The sequence below is a fragment of the Osmerus mordax genome, chromosome 28, assembly GCF_038355195.1.
Source record: "Osmerus mordax isolate fOsmMor3 chromosome 28, fOsmMor3.pri, whole genome shotgun sequence".
In the NCBI taxonomy this organism is placed as follows: Eukaryota; Metazoa; Chordata; class Actinopteri; order Osmeriformes; family Osmeridae; genus Osmerus; species Osmerus mordax.
Genome location: NC_090077.1, coordinates 4,217,206 through 4,231,387, shown reverse-complemented (window position 1 = coordinate 4,231,387; position 14,182 = coordinate 4,217,206).

Sequence of the window (14,182 nt, the reverse complement as noted above, 5' to 3'; positions counted from 1 at the left end):
TAATACTCTTATCTCCTGCTTGCCCTAACAGTTTAAAGGTGCACTTTACTAAACCTGTCACCATCCATTGGAAACGCTTTCCGGCTGTGCATTCCCGAGATAACAGCTGAAGATAAGGCAAATCCCTCATTTGTAACATCATTATTCCCATCCCCGTGGTTTCGAAGTCACAGTAGTTGCTCATACTGTGTTTCCATTGTCGGCATGCAACACCCAGTGACTGAACCCTATGCTACAGCAAAACATGGATGCTGGCTGGCTGAATAAAGTATTCCACACACCAGATAAATAAGTGTGATGTACCTATTCGTCCACAGGCAGGGTGGTTGTCCTGACAGAAAGTGTGAGGCAAAGTGAGAGGCTGGCATCCTCCACGCTACAACAAGCCTCAGAGTAAATAAAGACATGTCTAGCAGTAGTGTGAGATATACCGTGGATGTAAACAGGAAGACACCAATGAGAGCCTGGGATTGGAGAGGAGGGCAGGAGACCAGCTACTGACTCAATGTCACTGTCACAGCTCAGTCCCCTGCTTTAAATCCAATAGGATTTATTGTACGAGGTGCTGTCACGACAAAGCCACCAAATCCATGAATAACACACACAAAGACCTCCTTATGCAACAGAGACATACGAGCGAGGTCCCGAAGGTAGACATTCCATGAATAGCCATCAGGGTTCAACGGATGGACGCCTGCTTGTTTTTTTTCTGGATCTGGAAGGAGCGGGAGAAAATGCCAGACTCAAAGGTAAACATAATTCCTTGTTCTGCTTCTTGGAGATAGACAGTGTTGTGTGGGAAACAGGTCAGTCAACTGTAGGAGTACTTCCAGTTAACGAGTTAACCATGTCTGGTGATATATAAGGTCAGACGCTATCATAACCATCAAAATGTCATCTGGCAGACTCCATCCTGCCCCTTCTCTGTGCATCGAACACAGTCCTCATGAAAGCAATTATGATTTGACATGATCTGATTTTGCTTTTAAATTCGATCCAATGTCAAGCAGATCCTCATTGTCATAAGGACTGGATGATTGCTTGAAAGAGTGCTTCAACACAAACCGTCCTCATCACGGAACGCAACGGTGGAGCCTTCCTCACGACACAAGCCCCGACATCACGGAACGCAACGGCGGAACCGTCTGAATGCACCCACCTCGGGGGGACGAACAGTTAGCCGAGCATATCGTGGAGACGATTTCGTGTCGGCACAATCTAACCTCTGTTGATGGAGGAACATCAGAGGCCGGGATCCAGACAGCCATGGAGATATCCTTGGAGATAACAGAGATCTATGCTCTGTTCCCCTGCCCCCACCCCATCCACTCCAGGGCCGACAGACAGAGCGGAGAGATGAAAGGATGAAGATGAAAGGGTGAGATCCTGGTTAATGACCTTGATAAGGCCAGGGACATCAACAGCCTTGGGTACGGGCCTTACGCGTAGCTGTGACAACAGCGGAAGAGGCCCGGAGCTCTTCATCTCCACTGGTTCTTCGCGTTGATGTCAACACGTGTGTGTGTGTGTGAGTGCGCAGAGGGTAAAAGTGTGACGCCAACCCGGTCGAGGCCTTTCTCGGTGACAGAACCCGATATCCATCTAATGTGATAAGGAGTATATGCAAATGAACCTGGCCACAGAGCCCTCTAATCAGCTTAGCGGGCTGATAGATATCAGCTATCTGAGGCAAACATCAAACGCATCCTGACAACGCGCGCCGCAGCACAAGGAGAGGAATCAATGAGCACACACGACTAAGCATGCACAAACACAGGAGGATGGGGAAAAAACAGGAGGTTGGAAACGTAGTCAGTCAGTCAGCTAGCTACCAACTCTCTGTGTGCCCTCTGTACTGTGCCATGGGTCGTAGCATTGAGCCTGGAGGAGACAGGAACTGCAATGGCGACTCGTGTCTCGTCAGCGACCAGAGGGGAAAAGTCATGCCCTGAGTGTCCTCCCCGCTGCGCTTCTCTCCGACTATTCTTAACCCGGGGATCCGGAACATTCTAAGTTGGTGAAGGGCCAACTGGTGGGCCTTAGTTAGAGACAGCAAGCCTGGAAAAAACACAGCTGCCCTTCAGTCATCAGGCCAGCCGACCTTGTCTGAACCACACACATAAAATCCACTAACCTTTCAGGAGGAACACAAGGGGCCTTTCCTCTCTGGTGCCTTCTGAGTTGTGTGTGTGGGTGTGTGCGCTCGACTGTGTTGTTAAAGTGAACTGTGTCTGTACATAGAATAACAATCACTGCCAGTTGGTTTTTCCTTGAAGTCGTTGGTCTCCTTTGAATTCAATAAGACCGTGGCCCTTTCCTTCCTCTACCTCTCCTCATTTTCTCTCTCAACCATTCTCTCTCGCTCTCTCTCCCTGAACCCCCCCCCCCCCCCTCTCTCTCTCTCTCTTTGGCTATCGGAAGCCCTCTCCTTCCGAATCACACACTGACATTTACCACTAAGCCACCTATTTCAGTCGACCTATTCTTAAGCAAAGCCAGGCCAAGACATCTTTATGGAAATCACCAGTCTGTGTGTGTGCTCATTTGTAAAGGGCATGGCGGCGGCCGAGGCAGGCAGGCAGGCAGCGCTCCAGCGGGTCCTCTAGGTGAGGGGCTCCACCCTGGCCCCCTGGCTGGCTCCAGTCTGGGCTGACAGCACACAGCGGCGGCCATCTTGTCTGGCATCAGTCCCACATGACATTAATCCAATGAGGGCCTGTCTCTCTGTCTGTCTGCCTGCTCAGGAGTGGGTGCCAACGGTTCTCCTCTCTCTCTCTCTCTCTCTCTCTCTCTCTCTCTCTCTCTCTCTCTCTCTCTCTCCCCCCCACTGACATCGAACCGCCAGCCAAATAAATGTAGAATAACTCAGACTGAATGTGTCGACGGATATGTTTATGAGCCTTATAAGGTAGAGTGGTAGAGGACTGAAGCCCAGCTCCTGGAGGGATGACTGTGGACCTGTCCAATATCGGACCACGCCGATGTGACCGAAACGTCCCAAAACCCCAGAGAACCCATGCAAGGTTTGTTAAGAATGCTCCTGAGCCATGTGTTATGTCACAAAAAAAGTGACGAGCGCCTAGTTTGACTTTGTCGGTGCCCTGTTGGGGAGAGGAGCGCCATCGAAAAAGAACTCTGCTGATGCTAAATGACTGGGCTGGAAAGAAGCGCTTTGGAAACAGCTCACCTAGTCACTGGCTAACATGCTCTCTATTGAGCTCCACCCCAAACAAACCACTTCAAAATACCATTACCGGCTGAAGCTGGAGCCTTAGTAAGCATTTTTCTAAAGTGGGGTATGAGAGCAGGGCTGAGCGGACACACACAAGTGAGAGTTTGGGGAGAGGGGGGGGGGACAGAACGAGGGAGAGATAAGGCGTGTTGAGAGTGCTTGTTTGGCTCTGTGGGGTGTTATGGCATAAACCAATTAAAAGGAAACACTGAGCGGGTCTCTGGTAAGTGACTGTGTGTGCGTGTGCGTTTCTCTCTCTCTCTCTCTCTCTCTCTCTCTCTCTCTCTCTCTCTCTCTCTCTCTCTCTCTCTCTCTCTCTCTCTCTCTCTCTCTCTCTCTCTCTCTCTCTCTCTCTCTCTCTCTCTCTCTCTCTCTCTCTCTCTCTCTCTCTCTCTCTCTCTCTCTCTCTCTCTCTCTCTCTCTCTCTCTCTCTCACACTCACACTCAAACACAGTCATTTCCCTCTCATCCCTTAATCAGTGCACCTCAAAAGGCAATCAGTCACACGAGCAAGCACCATGTGTGGACTGCAACCCAGTTTGGCTTATTCTCTTACAGACTTTAGAGACAACTTGAGGTTTGAGAGGGGTGGTTGCTTTGGGGATTGACTGCATAGAACACACACACACACACACACACACACACACATTAACCTCAACCTTAAACTCATAACCCCCTGTCCAATCCTGGCACATGGCCCAGTGAGGGAGCAGATTGGGAATAGGCATGGGTTTCTGCCAGGGGGATTCTGGGAAGGACTCCAAGGAACATATTTGTGGAGTGGAGATGAGGGGCAGAGGTAAGAAGAGGGAGCCAGGGGGGAGGACACAGGTTAGGGGGAAGACTTGACCAGGGGGTCATTCGGAGACTGAGGGGTCAGAGGGACAAGAGGATGTAGGGTGCTGAAGTCTGTTTCATCTGCTTCATTCATGGTACTACATTGTTAGACACGGCTTCACTCAGAGCCTTGAGAAAGAGAGAGTTGGAAAGCCTGCGAGAAAAAGAGAGACCAAAACTGAAGGTGAAGCAAAAGATCTTAAGGTGTTTCGATTCGGTACGAGCTAGCCAGCTACTTACGCCGTTGTTTCATATGTCACAGGGCTGTTTGGGTGGTCGTTTTCGAAAAGGACTCCCTCCAAAATTAGCTATCGCTAATAATTTCTAGGAGTGCGTGTGAGGGTGTTTACAGGGTCTGTATGTGTCTATGGAGCCACCTGTTAGGTCTGGTGGTGGTCCTGTACTAGGACAGACTTGTGACATGCCGTACTGCCATGCCAGAGGTTTCGCAGGGTCAGCTATTTCACACCCCCCTCCTGGAGAATGAGAACAGCAGAGCACAGACACCCAGCACACTGAACACACCTGGTAACACACTTGAAAAAACTGCCAGTAAATTACGCTTTGTTTTGTTCTAAAACCTTATATGGGAATTTCTTGAGTGTGTGAATGTAATATTGATTGAATACTAATGCTTGCGGAGACACCATGTGTCTATTTTGTTATTAAAATTTCATTGGTTCAAATTTCTTTTGCCATTTTGAGTATTTTTCTTTTTATATCACGTCAGGAACTGAAATCGTGAAGTACATACACCAAACCTGGTTTCCATCCAACCTCACACAGATGTAAAAGTAAAGTGCTTTACACAAAATCCACTTCATACCTCGATCCACATTTGAGAAGGTTCTACAACAATCCTGCTCGCACTGGAAAGCTGCACATTTTAGACAAACTGACGCAGAAACGAGGGAATGTCTTCAACAGTCCATAGTCTGACCTCCAAGGATGACAGTGAAATAGCTAGCCTACTTGACAAATGCCATCATGTGAAAGGTATGTTTCAACTCCTTCCCCGGCTCTGGCTATGCTCTGAACAGGATTTGGTTTCACACACTTCGCAAGGTCAGGAAAGCAACATCAAAAGGATTGGAGTCCTTGTGGGATCAGGCTTTCCACGGTTGGCTTTTGGTCACACACGTTCGCTTGCTTACACAAACATAATGAAATTGCTCGCACACACACACACAGTTACTAGAAGGCACTGGGTTTGGATTCTCTGACTCAAACATTAAGGCACACACGCTTTTTCTTCTCAAATACACACACACACACACACGCACACACCTGCAGTGACTGGCATTGGGGGTCAAACACAACACATAAACCACAGGCGGCTCCTTTATGCATATTCTCTCTTTGTGACAACAGAGAATTTTCATAAGCCGCAGTAGTCAGCCGTCTACCGCATTCTCGGGGGGGTGGGGTGGGGGGGACGTGACTCCATGTTAATATGGGCGTCACGGTAGCAGTGTGTGTGTGTGTGTGTGTGTGTGTCATCGGAGTGTGTTTGAAGGTGAGAATATGGCAAGCGTTTCTATTAAGACAACATGTGGGGAAATCCCTACTAGACAAGGGGCGCAGACAGGAATGTTTCCTATTTAGTGAAGACCTATTCATTTACATTCTGTCTATAAGTTTCCATCTGTGTGTACGTGTGTGTGTGTGTGTGTGCGTGTGTGCGTGCCCCTATCAATAACAGCGCAAAGAAGAAACCCTACTGTGTACCTACAAATAGACGTGCAAAGTGGCTCAATCCCTGCTGAATGTTTGTCCAGGGAGGTGGATTACGGGCAGAGCGGGCATCTCCGTGCCAGTCCACAGGGCCTGATACCGCCCTAAGCCTGGCGTTTCCTGCCCTGGGAGAGCCTTAATTAAGAGGGTATTGGGCGGCATCGGAGGCTCCCAAATCCTCCAGACCTTTACTGGGGCTTTTGTTGAGACAGGAGGAGAGGGATCAGAGCGAGGGGGCTCCTGTCCTGCACTGTCACGCACATGCACACGCAGGCACGCCAACATATGCAGGCACGCATATCGTGTTGGCAGACACTCGGGGCACACTTTCGTACGCGGTCGCATGCAAAGACACGCATGCACACACACCTAAACAACCGTTCTAAACACCCCCCCCCCACACACACACACACACCCTGCCATTCTTCGCAGACTTTCCCACCCTCCCACTCCTTTCAAACGCAACAACGCACAGCGACACGGACGCGCGCACACACTCGGCACCCCTGCTGTGAACCAGGAGGGACTGCCACGCCCCTGGGTCCTCTTTGAGGCCGGCCTCCACCTCTTACCCGGCCGTTAAGGCACAATGACCCTTACAGGGTCGGCACAGTGGAGAGCACTGGAGACCAGAGGCCTCGATCCACCCAGTCGGTAAACAAGCCAGTCAAGCCCCCACCGTCTCCCTGTCCCCGCCCCCGTGCTTAGAGGGCCCCGCCCCCGTGCTTAGAGGGCCCCGCCCCCGTGCTTAGAGGGCCCCGCCCCGCCCGGGAGGGGGGGTGCTTTGTGAAACAAGGTGGCCGCTGTCAGAAGGCTCTTGAACACCCACTTGAGAACGAGGGGAGAGAATGGAACCTCTCTGGGCCTCTAAAAGCCCCCCCCCCAGTGCTCCACCTCAGTCAGATAACAGATACAGCCACCAGATACTCCCATGTCCTGGCAAGCAGGCAGGCAGGGAAGGGGGGGGGGGGGTGCGGGTTGAGAAAAAAGGCCCAAGAGAGGGGCCTGATGTTGGGGGTAGAGATTTCCCCCCCGTGACCCCGTCAGAAGGATCACACCCCCGGTGGTGGTGTTCGTGTCTGGGCGGCAGAGCGATGTCGACTCCTCGTAGCCGCGGTGAAACGTCAACGGCAGGTAGAGAGGAGGAGAGATTAAGGGAGAGAGAGAGAGAGAGAGAGAGAGAGAGAGAGAGAGAGCACAAAGGCCATCTCAATCAGCGGCCCACTCTGTTTTTCATCGGCCTCCTTTTGTGCGGCTGTCATGCGGGCTGGAGCCGTGTTGTGGAGGGGCCTGGGGTGGGAGGGGGTGGTGGAGGCGTAAGGTAATCTTTTAAGTGGGAGACTTTAACTCTCTCGGAGGGTAAACACAAGAGCGGTCGAGGAGGGCATGGTCGCTGGGTTATGTTACTGAACCACAGGAGTGCCCCGGGGCACTGCGCGGGCTTGTTTGGGAAGCAGTCTGTGTGTGTGTGTGTGTGTGTGTTAGGGGGGAGAAAGTACCGCCATTTTGTGTCACAGCAGGCTGGAGCAGGTGATTCTTTTACCAAGGCGGATCAGTTCAGCAAATCTGAATTATCGCTGATTGCCTTCCAATTCAATTATGGAGCGCAGGATGGGCATTTTATGGAATGTGTATGTGAGTGAGTGTGTGTGTGTGAGTGAGTGTGTGTGTGTGAGTGTGTGTGTGAGAGTGTGTGTGTGAGAGTGTGTGTGTGTGAGAGTGGGGGGGGGTTAGTATCCGGGATAGGGGCGCAACGCTGACCCCACAGCTGACGGTCAGTGAAGCAGGACAGGACAACACAATAACAGCCTTGTTAACGAAGACACGCTATACCTCCCACCTGTTACCCAGAAACCACACACACACACACACACCTCAGGAAAGGGGTTGGGGCTTGTCAGCGGGCTCATCCCTGGGACGCCTCATTTGAGGGCCTCCTCCCTTCATTTAGCCCTGCCACCATTTATCTCTCAAGCTGTCAGAGAGGCGCTCGCTTTTAGGACCACTTCCTGTCTGTACAGGGTGATAGGGCCCCTCGCAAGCCCTGTTTGGTCTGGAGAATCTCGGGCTGGCTGACTGGCTCACCGGCTACAAAGGACCCCACCATTCCTGCTTTAAACATAATATCTATTATCATCTGTCCTCGTACCGTTACTGCACTTCCAGTCTAGAGTCATCTCTGATGCATTTAAATGACCTGGTTGTTTATGAGCACTGTCATCGGGAGCTACGGAGGTGGGGCGACGTGAATTAAAGAAGGATAGAAAGAGGAGAGAGGGAACAGTGGACGGGGAAAACGAGGGAGAGAGGGAAACAAGAGGACGGGGTGGAGGGGGGGGCGGGCGAGCCCAAAACAAATTCCCGAAGCCAGCCCCGCTCTCCCGAGTGTGAAAATCTCTATAAACCCATCACCTTCAATGACGGCCAACCATGAAAAGATGAGAAAGAGAGGAGGTGTGGAGCGAGAGAAAGAGAGAGAGAGGCTGTGCAGAGCAGGGCCAATGAAGCGGCATCTCAATTCACTTTCAAATTTCCTCCACAGTCCCCTGCACACTGTTAATTACCGGCCGGGCACTCCCCCCAGCACGGGCGGCTTTTCACACATAACAAGGCCCGACCCAGACCCACCGCTGGAGTATGCCTGCAGCCCAGGGATCAAGACCAATTATGGCCCTAAGCAGGCCCTATTTCTGTGTAGCCAGGGGGAGAGGGGGGAGAGGGGGGAGAGGGGGGAGGGGGACAAATAGGGAGGGTTGGGGCAGCATCTTTTATTTTTCTCTCCTTTCACCCTCCTGCATAACACCAGTAAATCCATCTGTCTTCCTGACCTGTTTCATCTCTGCTGTTTTCCCCTCTGTCCAGTCGCTGTAGATCTCCGCTTAGGCATCTCTGGGTTTCCAGAAAAGAAATATCACTGACAAAGCACTTGGACTGTGTTTGATGAGAGTCCAAACGGACAGAGGCATGCACGGGCTCCTGCGCACACATGCACGCACACACCCATAAGCACGCACGCACACACACATACACCCTCACCATGCACACACACATGCACACACATGCACACACACACACCCTCACCATGTACACACACATGCAGGGCACGCACACACACACACCCCCCACCCTCACCATGCACACACAGGCACACACACACCCTCACCATGCACACACAGGCACACACACACACCCTCACCATGTACACACACATGCACACACATGCACACACACACACATGCACACACACACACCCTCACCATGTACACACACATGCATGCACGCACGCACACACACACACCCCCACCCTCACCATGCACACACAGGCACACACACAAGAGGAGTTAAGAGTGCTGGAGGCCCTCCAGACAGCTGATGGTGTTCAAGTTGATGCACAGAGGTATTTAACAGGAGGGCTTTCCAAACAGTCATGCTGGGCTGTAGCTCCCCCCCCCCTCCCCCAACACACACACACACACACACGCATAGCACTAACCTAGGGTCAACAACAGCAGAGAGCTGAGGGCCAATGGGTGGGGAGAGTGAGGTGTGTGTGTTGGGGGTGATGATAGAGAGAGGGTTAGGGGGTCAGGACCCAGCGCACTGTTCAAAGCGGTCACTCTCAGAGAATTTGCCTGCACATACACACACACACACACCTTAGCCGATGCACACATGAAAAGGCACACACACCATAATCAGAATGTTACTCACACACACACACACACACACACACACACAAGAGGGCTTTAGGAGTCCTCAGTATCCCTACTGAATCTGCAGCAGTGCTGATGAAAGTTCATAAAGGAGGCTATGTAAATAAAACAAATGAAAAGCCAGCGGAGGGGAGGAGAGGAGAAGGAGACTCTGGGGGATCGATTGTTTGTGAAGGGGCTGCTGCATTAACTTCACCACAAGAGCTGCCTGCTGACCTGACAGAGGTGTCTTCCGGCACCTTCTCTGGTGCCTGGAAAAACAAGGCTGCCGCTGTCTGCCAGCCTGCTGACCTGGAAGGAGCGAGGAGCAGGAAAGGGAGGTGCGAAACACACACACAGAGAAAAGATGGGACCCCTCTCAGACGCCACACACTCACCAAAAACAGGGAGAGAGAGAGAGACAGAGAGAGAGAGAGAGAGACAGAGAGAGAGAGAGAGAGAGACACAGAGAGAGAGAGAGAGAGAGAGAGAGACAGAGAGAGAGAGAGACAGAGAGAGAGAGACAGAGAGACAGAGAGAGAAAGAGACAGAGAGAGAGAGAGAGAGAGAGAGAGAGACAGAGAGATGTGCGCATACACACCACACACATTACAGCTCTAATCAAGAGGATTTTCCACATGAGGCGGTAATGACACCAAGGTAAAAGGTCGCGGGCAGGGCGATGTGCGTTCACAGTGGTGAGACACGGTCGAGGGAAGGCGACGGGTGGTAATGAACAGGTTCAGGGCTAATGACCCGTGGGTGACCTGCCGGTAAACGTCTAAACAACCAGGTCCTCTTTCTCACCTCTCACTCTCTATAAACGCTCGGTACAAAAGACGCAGGCCTCACTTCAGTACACAAACAAAAAGTACACAAACACACAGATAGAGCTCGCTGAATGGAGGCTAATTGTGTTTTGCCAGTGTTCATTTGTAAGGCTGTGAAATCACTATGGTGTTTCTAAGGTCACTGAAAGATCAGCTGTACAGAAATGCTTAAGGCAAATGCAACACTACAACACAAAACGCAGTGAGATGTTTAACTTCCTATTAATTGAAAACATTTGTATAAGGGATAATTCCGCGTAATCTCAGGTTGCCCGCATTTATTCATGAAAGAAAAGACCTATTTGACAGTGGATATCGTGGTAACTTGTCAAAGGTGAAACACATTACAATATTAACTGAAAATGTATATGAACTCGCTCAGCGATGTAAAACCTCCCTCTGCGCCATGTCATTACCATACAAGGGTATCAACAGCAACATTATTTATATATTGAGGGGATTACAAGTCCCTCCCTCATGACTTTCAGCGAATTTGTGTGCCTAACAACGAGTTAAGAATAGGGCGAATGTTTTCTGTAGCCATGGGTCTTTTGCGTCTAAGGTTACCACAGGCGTAACTCAATCAGTCATGTTCAAGTGGCTGCTGAAAGGCCTGACACTTTCTGCTTTATGACTGTATATTAGTATAGGGGCCAAAATAAGGAGTGGGACATGATCTTCTCCATGAGCGAATCCTATTAGTGTGTTCAAGAACCTTGGGGTTTAAGTACGGTTGAAAAACACCGGCAGATTCTGAGAGCTATTACACGAGACGGGGTAGGTGTGTGGGGGGGGGGAGAAAGAAAGAAAAAAGTCAAGCGTTCCCATTGGCTGGTGGGACTTCATTTACAGGTCTGTCCCTCATGTCTGTTCCGCTCAGTGTCGGTGTGTCGTGCGGTGGGGGTGGGGGGGGGAGGGTGGGGGGGGGGGGTCGCAAGCGACGGTCTAGCTAGCGGGTGAACGGGGAGGCGGGGCGATCGAAGCGGGCGTCAGGGCCGACGGAAGAACAATCCTCCGGTCTTCCTCCGCCGACGCGAGCCTTCCCATGGCGGGCCGTTTAGCATAAACAGATGAGCTAATCTGGGTTCGGGAGAACACACCTGCCTCATTCCGCTAAATAAATAAGCTCTGGACCCCCTCCTCACCTACACCCCCCCCCCCCGCCCTCCCCATTCCCCTGCTGCTTCACTGGCCCCCATTTATTTCTCCTTCTCCCCATCAACCGGAGAGATGATGGCGAGGGAGCAAGGGAGAGAAGAAGGGGGGAAAGATAGAAAAGGTTCATATCATCGGTGGCCAAAGGTGACTCGCCTGGGGAGAGAACGGGAATGAAATTCTCCCAGTCCCATTTTACCAGCCATTCAAACCACATTACTCTGGAGAAGGGAAACTTATAAAGCCCCCCCTTGCACTTGAACACATTTCTGTGTGTTTACTGCGAGGCAGAGAGGGCCTGCTGTTGAGACGCCTCAGTAATAGATTCCCAATTTAGGCTCTTTCTCTCACGCCACCCTCCTCCCTCCCACCTCCCTCTCCATCTCCCCTTCTCTTCTTCATCCACCCCTTCCCCCCTCTCCCCCTCTCAGGTCCCGGCCCCCTGCTCTCTGGGCTGGGTACCCCGCCGGCCAAGAAAAAACAGGATAACTGTTTGTTTGTGTCTGGCCCTTTGTAGACAGCACCGACTGTTTAGCCGGGGCAGACTTATGGAGTTGATGATATGGCTGTCATCTTCATAACTGCATGGTTGTGTATGAGGCACACACTGCACATGTCATTTTCTACCCGCACCTCTCAATGCCAGGGCTAACTCTACAGAAGGCTAATAGTGGAGAACACATGAGGCTCCAACAAGCAACCGCAGGTATTTCGGCGGTAATAAGTTCTTGAAGTCAAAGTCTCATTTTAAGCATTTCTATATTCGTCACATCCTTAAGGCATGATGATGGCACCTCAAATTAATGTCAAAAACTGGGTGATGACATTCCTGCAAGGTAGGTTTTTCCCCAGTCCTTAACAGTGACCATGTGACAGAACACAGAAACTGCATGTTTAGACTAGGTTGATCTATTCGATTAGTCGAAGCTCAAGTGCGCCATCTTTTTTATTGACACAGATAAGTTTGCGTAAAAGTGAACTAATTACGGAATTATTCTTCAATACATGAGCCTGCTCACAGGCTATGATTAACCTCTGGACCTCTCCTATTTTAACAGCTGAACGGTCATTGGATATCATATCAACTACTTTTAATTAGGTTACTATGTTACCTTTTGCTAGAACGTCATTGGCTGCTTGGAGATAAAAGCATACCATAAATATTTTTATGGCTATGCATTCCCGTCTGTGCTAATTTCATTCAATTCAATTCTAGGTGGAGCGACATGCTAGCTATGATGGAAGACGAGCGTGTTCAGCTCAGGCCAGCCTCATCCTGTCTCCTTCTACAACACGTTCCCCGTCCCTCCTCTTTGTCATGTGTCGTCAAACAAGACTTCAGTCTCCCTCCATGTGGACGTTTGCAAGGCTATTGCTGTTAATGAGAACATGTGCTTCATTATTTGCCAGGAAATATGATGGTACAAAAATGACCCAGTGATTTCAGGTCAAATACCGTAATTGTAATTAAATACAATTACAATGAAATACCACGTAATCCTCCTTGTACATGTACATCTCCTTGTCGTTTCAATTCACAGAAGAAACTTCTGAGGTAGGTGCTGTATTGGACAGTTATTTAAACACCCTGTATCAATACAACGCCTAACATGTCTGGGGTCTTGAATTGGATCAGGGTGACCTGTCATCCTCCGGCATTTGAACGATTCTCCAGTTGAGGATCACACAGGACTCTCTGTGTGATCTCTGGCTCTCGTGTTTGCATGTCCCCAGACACGCAATGCAGCGGGGCTCCGTTTCCAACAACGCCAGGCCTCAATCCGAATCAGCTCAATCCGGAGAACACAGACTAGACACGGAGTTTACGGAGATAAACACGAGCCTTCGAATCTAAACTCCGGCGGAGTGGGTAAACATCTCCAGAGGCCTGTCACATGCTGTAGGAGACAGGCCGGCGTCGGCGCAGGGGAAACGCGTTTGGAAGCCAGGCGTTTAGACCGCACCTCAGGCGAGCCATCAGAAAGAGGCCCCGGGCCAGCGTACAGTACACAGGCACGATAGGAGCTGGCAGGTGAGACCTGGCCTCGAGTCAGATCACACAACACAGCTGGGGCTAACACTTCACACACACCCAACACACACACACACCCGCGCCGACATGCACCACACACACACACACACGCTCAGCAATGCTCAGGTGGTATGATGACACAGACATAAATGCGACTTGCCACTGAGGAACAAAGAGTAAAATTCATCCGACGACCACTCCGACTGCATGGAAGGGGAAGTGTGTTCTCCACACACACACACGTTTGTGATTCCTTAATTAAAGTTGAGGTTCTTATACAATACATGACTGTATTAGACTGTGGCATGCAAATAATGATTTTCTCTTACTAGTTCCTGGTGCTTAACTTGAGATCAATGCTTACCATGGAATATTATAACAAGGTTGCGTCATACCTTACACAACCCTCAGAGTCCACTAGTAAACCTTTCCTGTAACGCCCCTAAAAGCATACCTCCCAGTTATGCCTTCCCCCCACTCCCTAATTTCTACACAGAGGGAACAGGAGTGGCCTATATCCCGCCTTTTCTTTGCGACCATTTTAATCATCATCGTGTGCAAATGAAATGTCACGCCCCCTTTAATGTGAGAGCACTCTGGGAAATGTCGATTAAAATGTCAAGTGGTTTGCAGGGATGTGGACAGGGAGGGTTAATGTCAACCCTGTTCC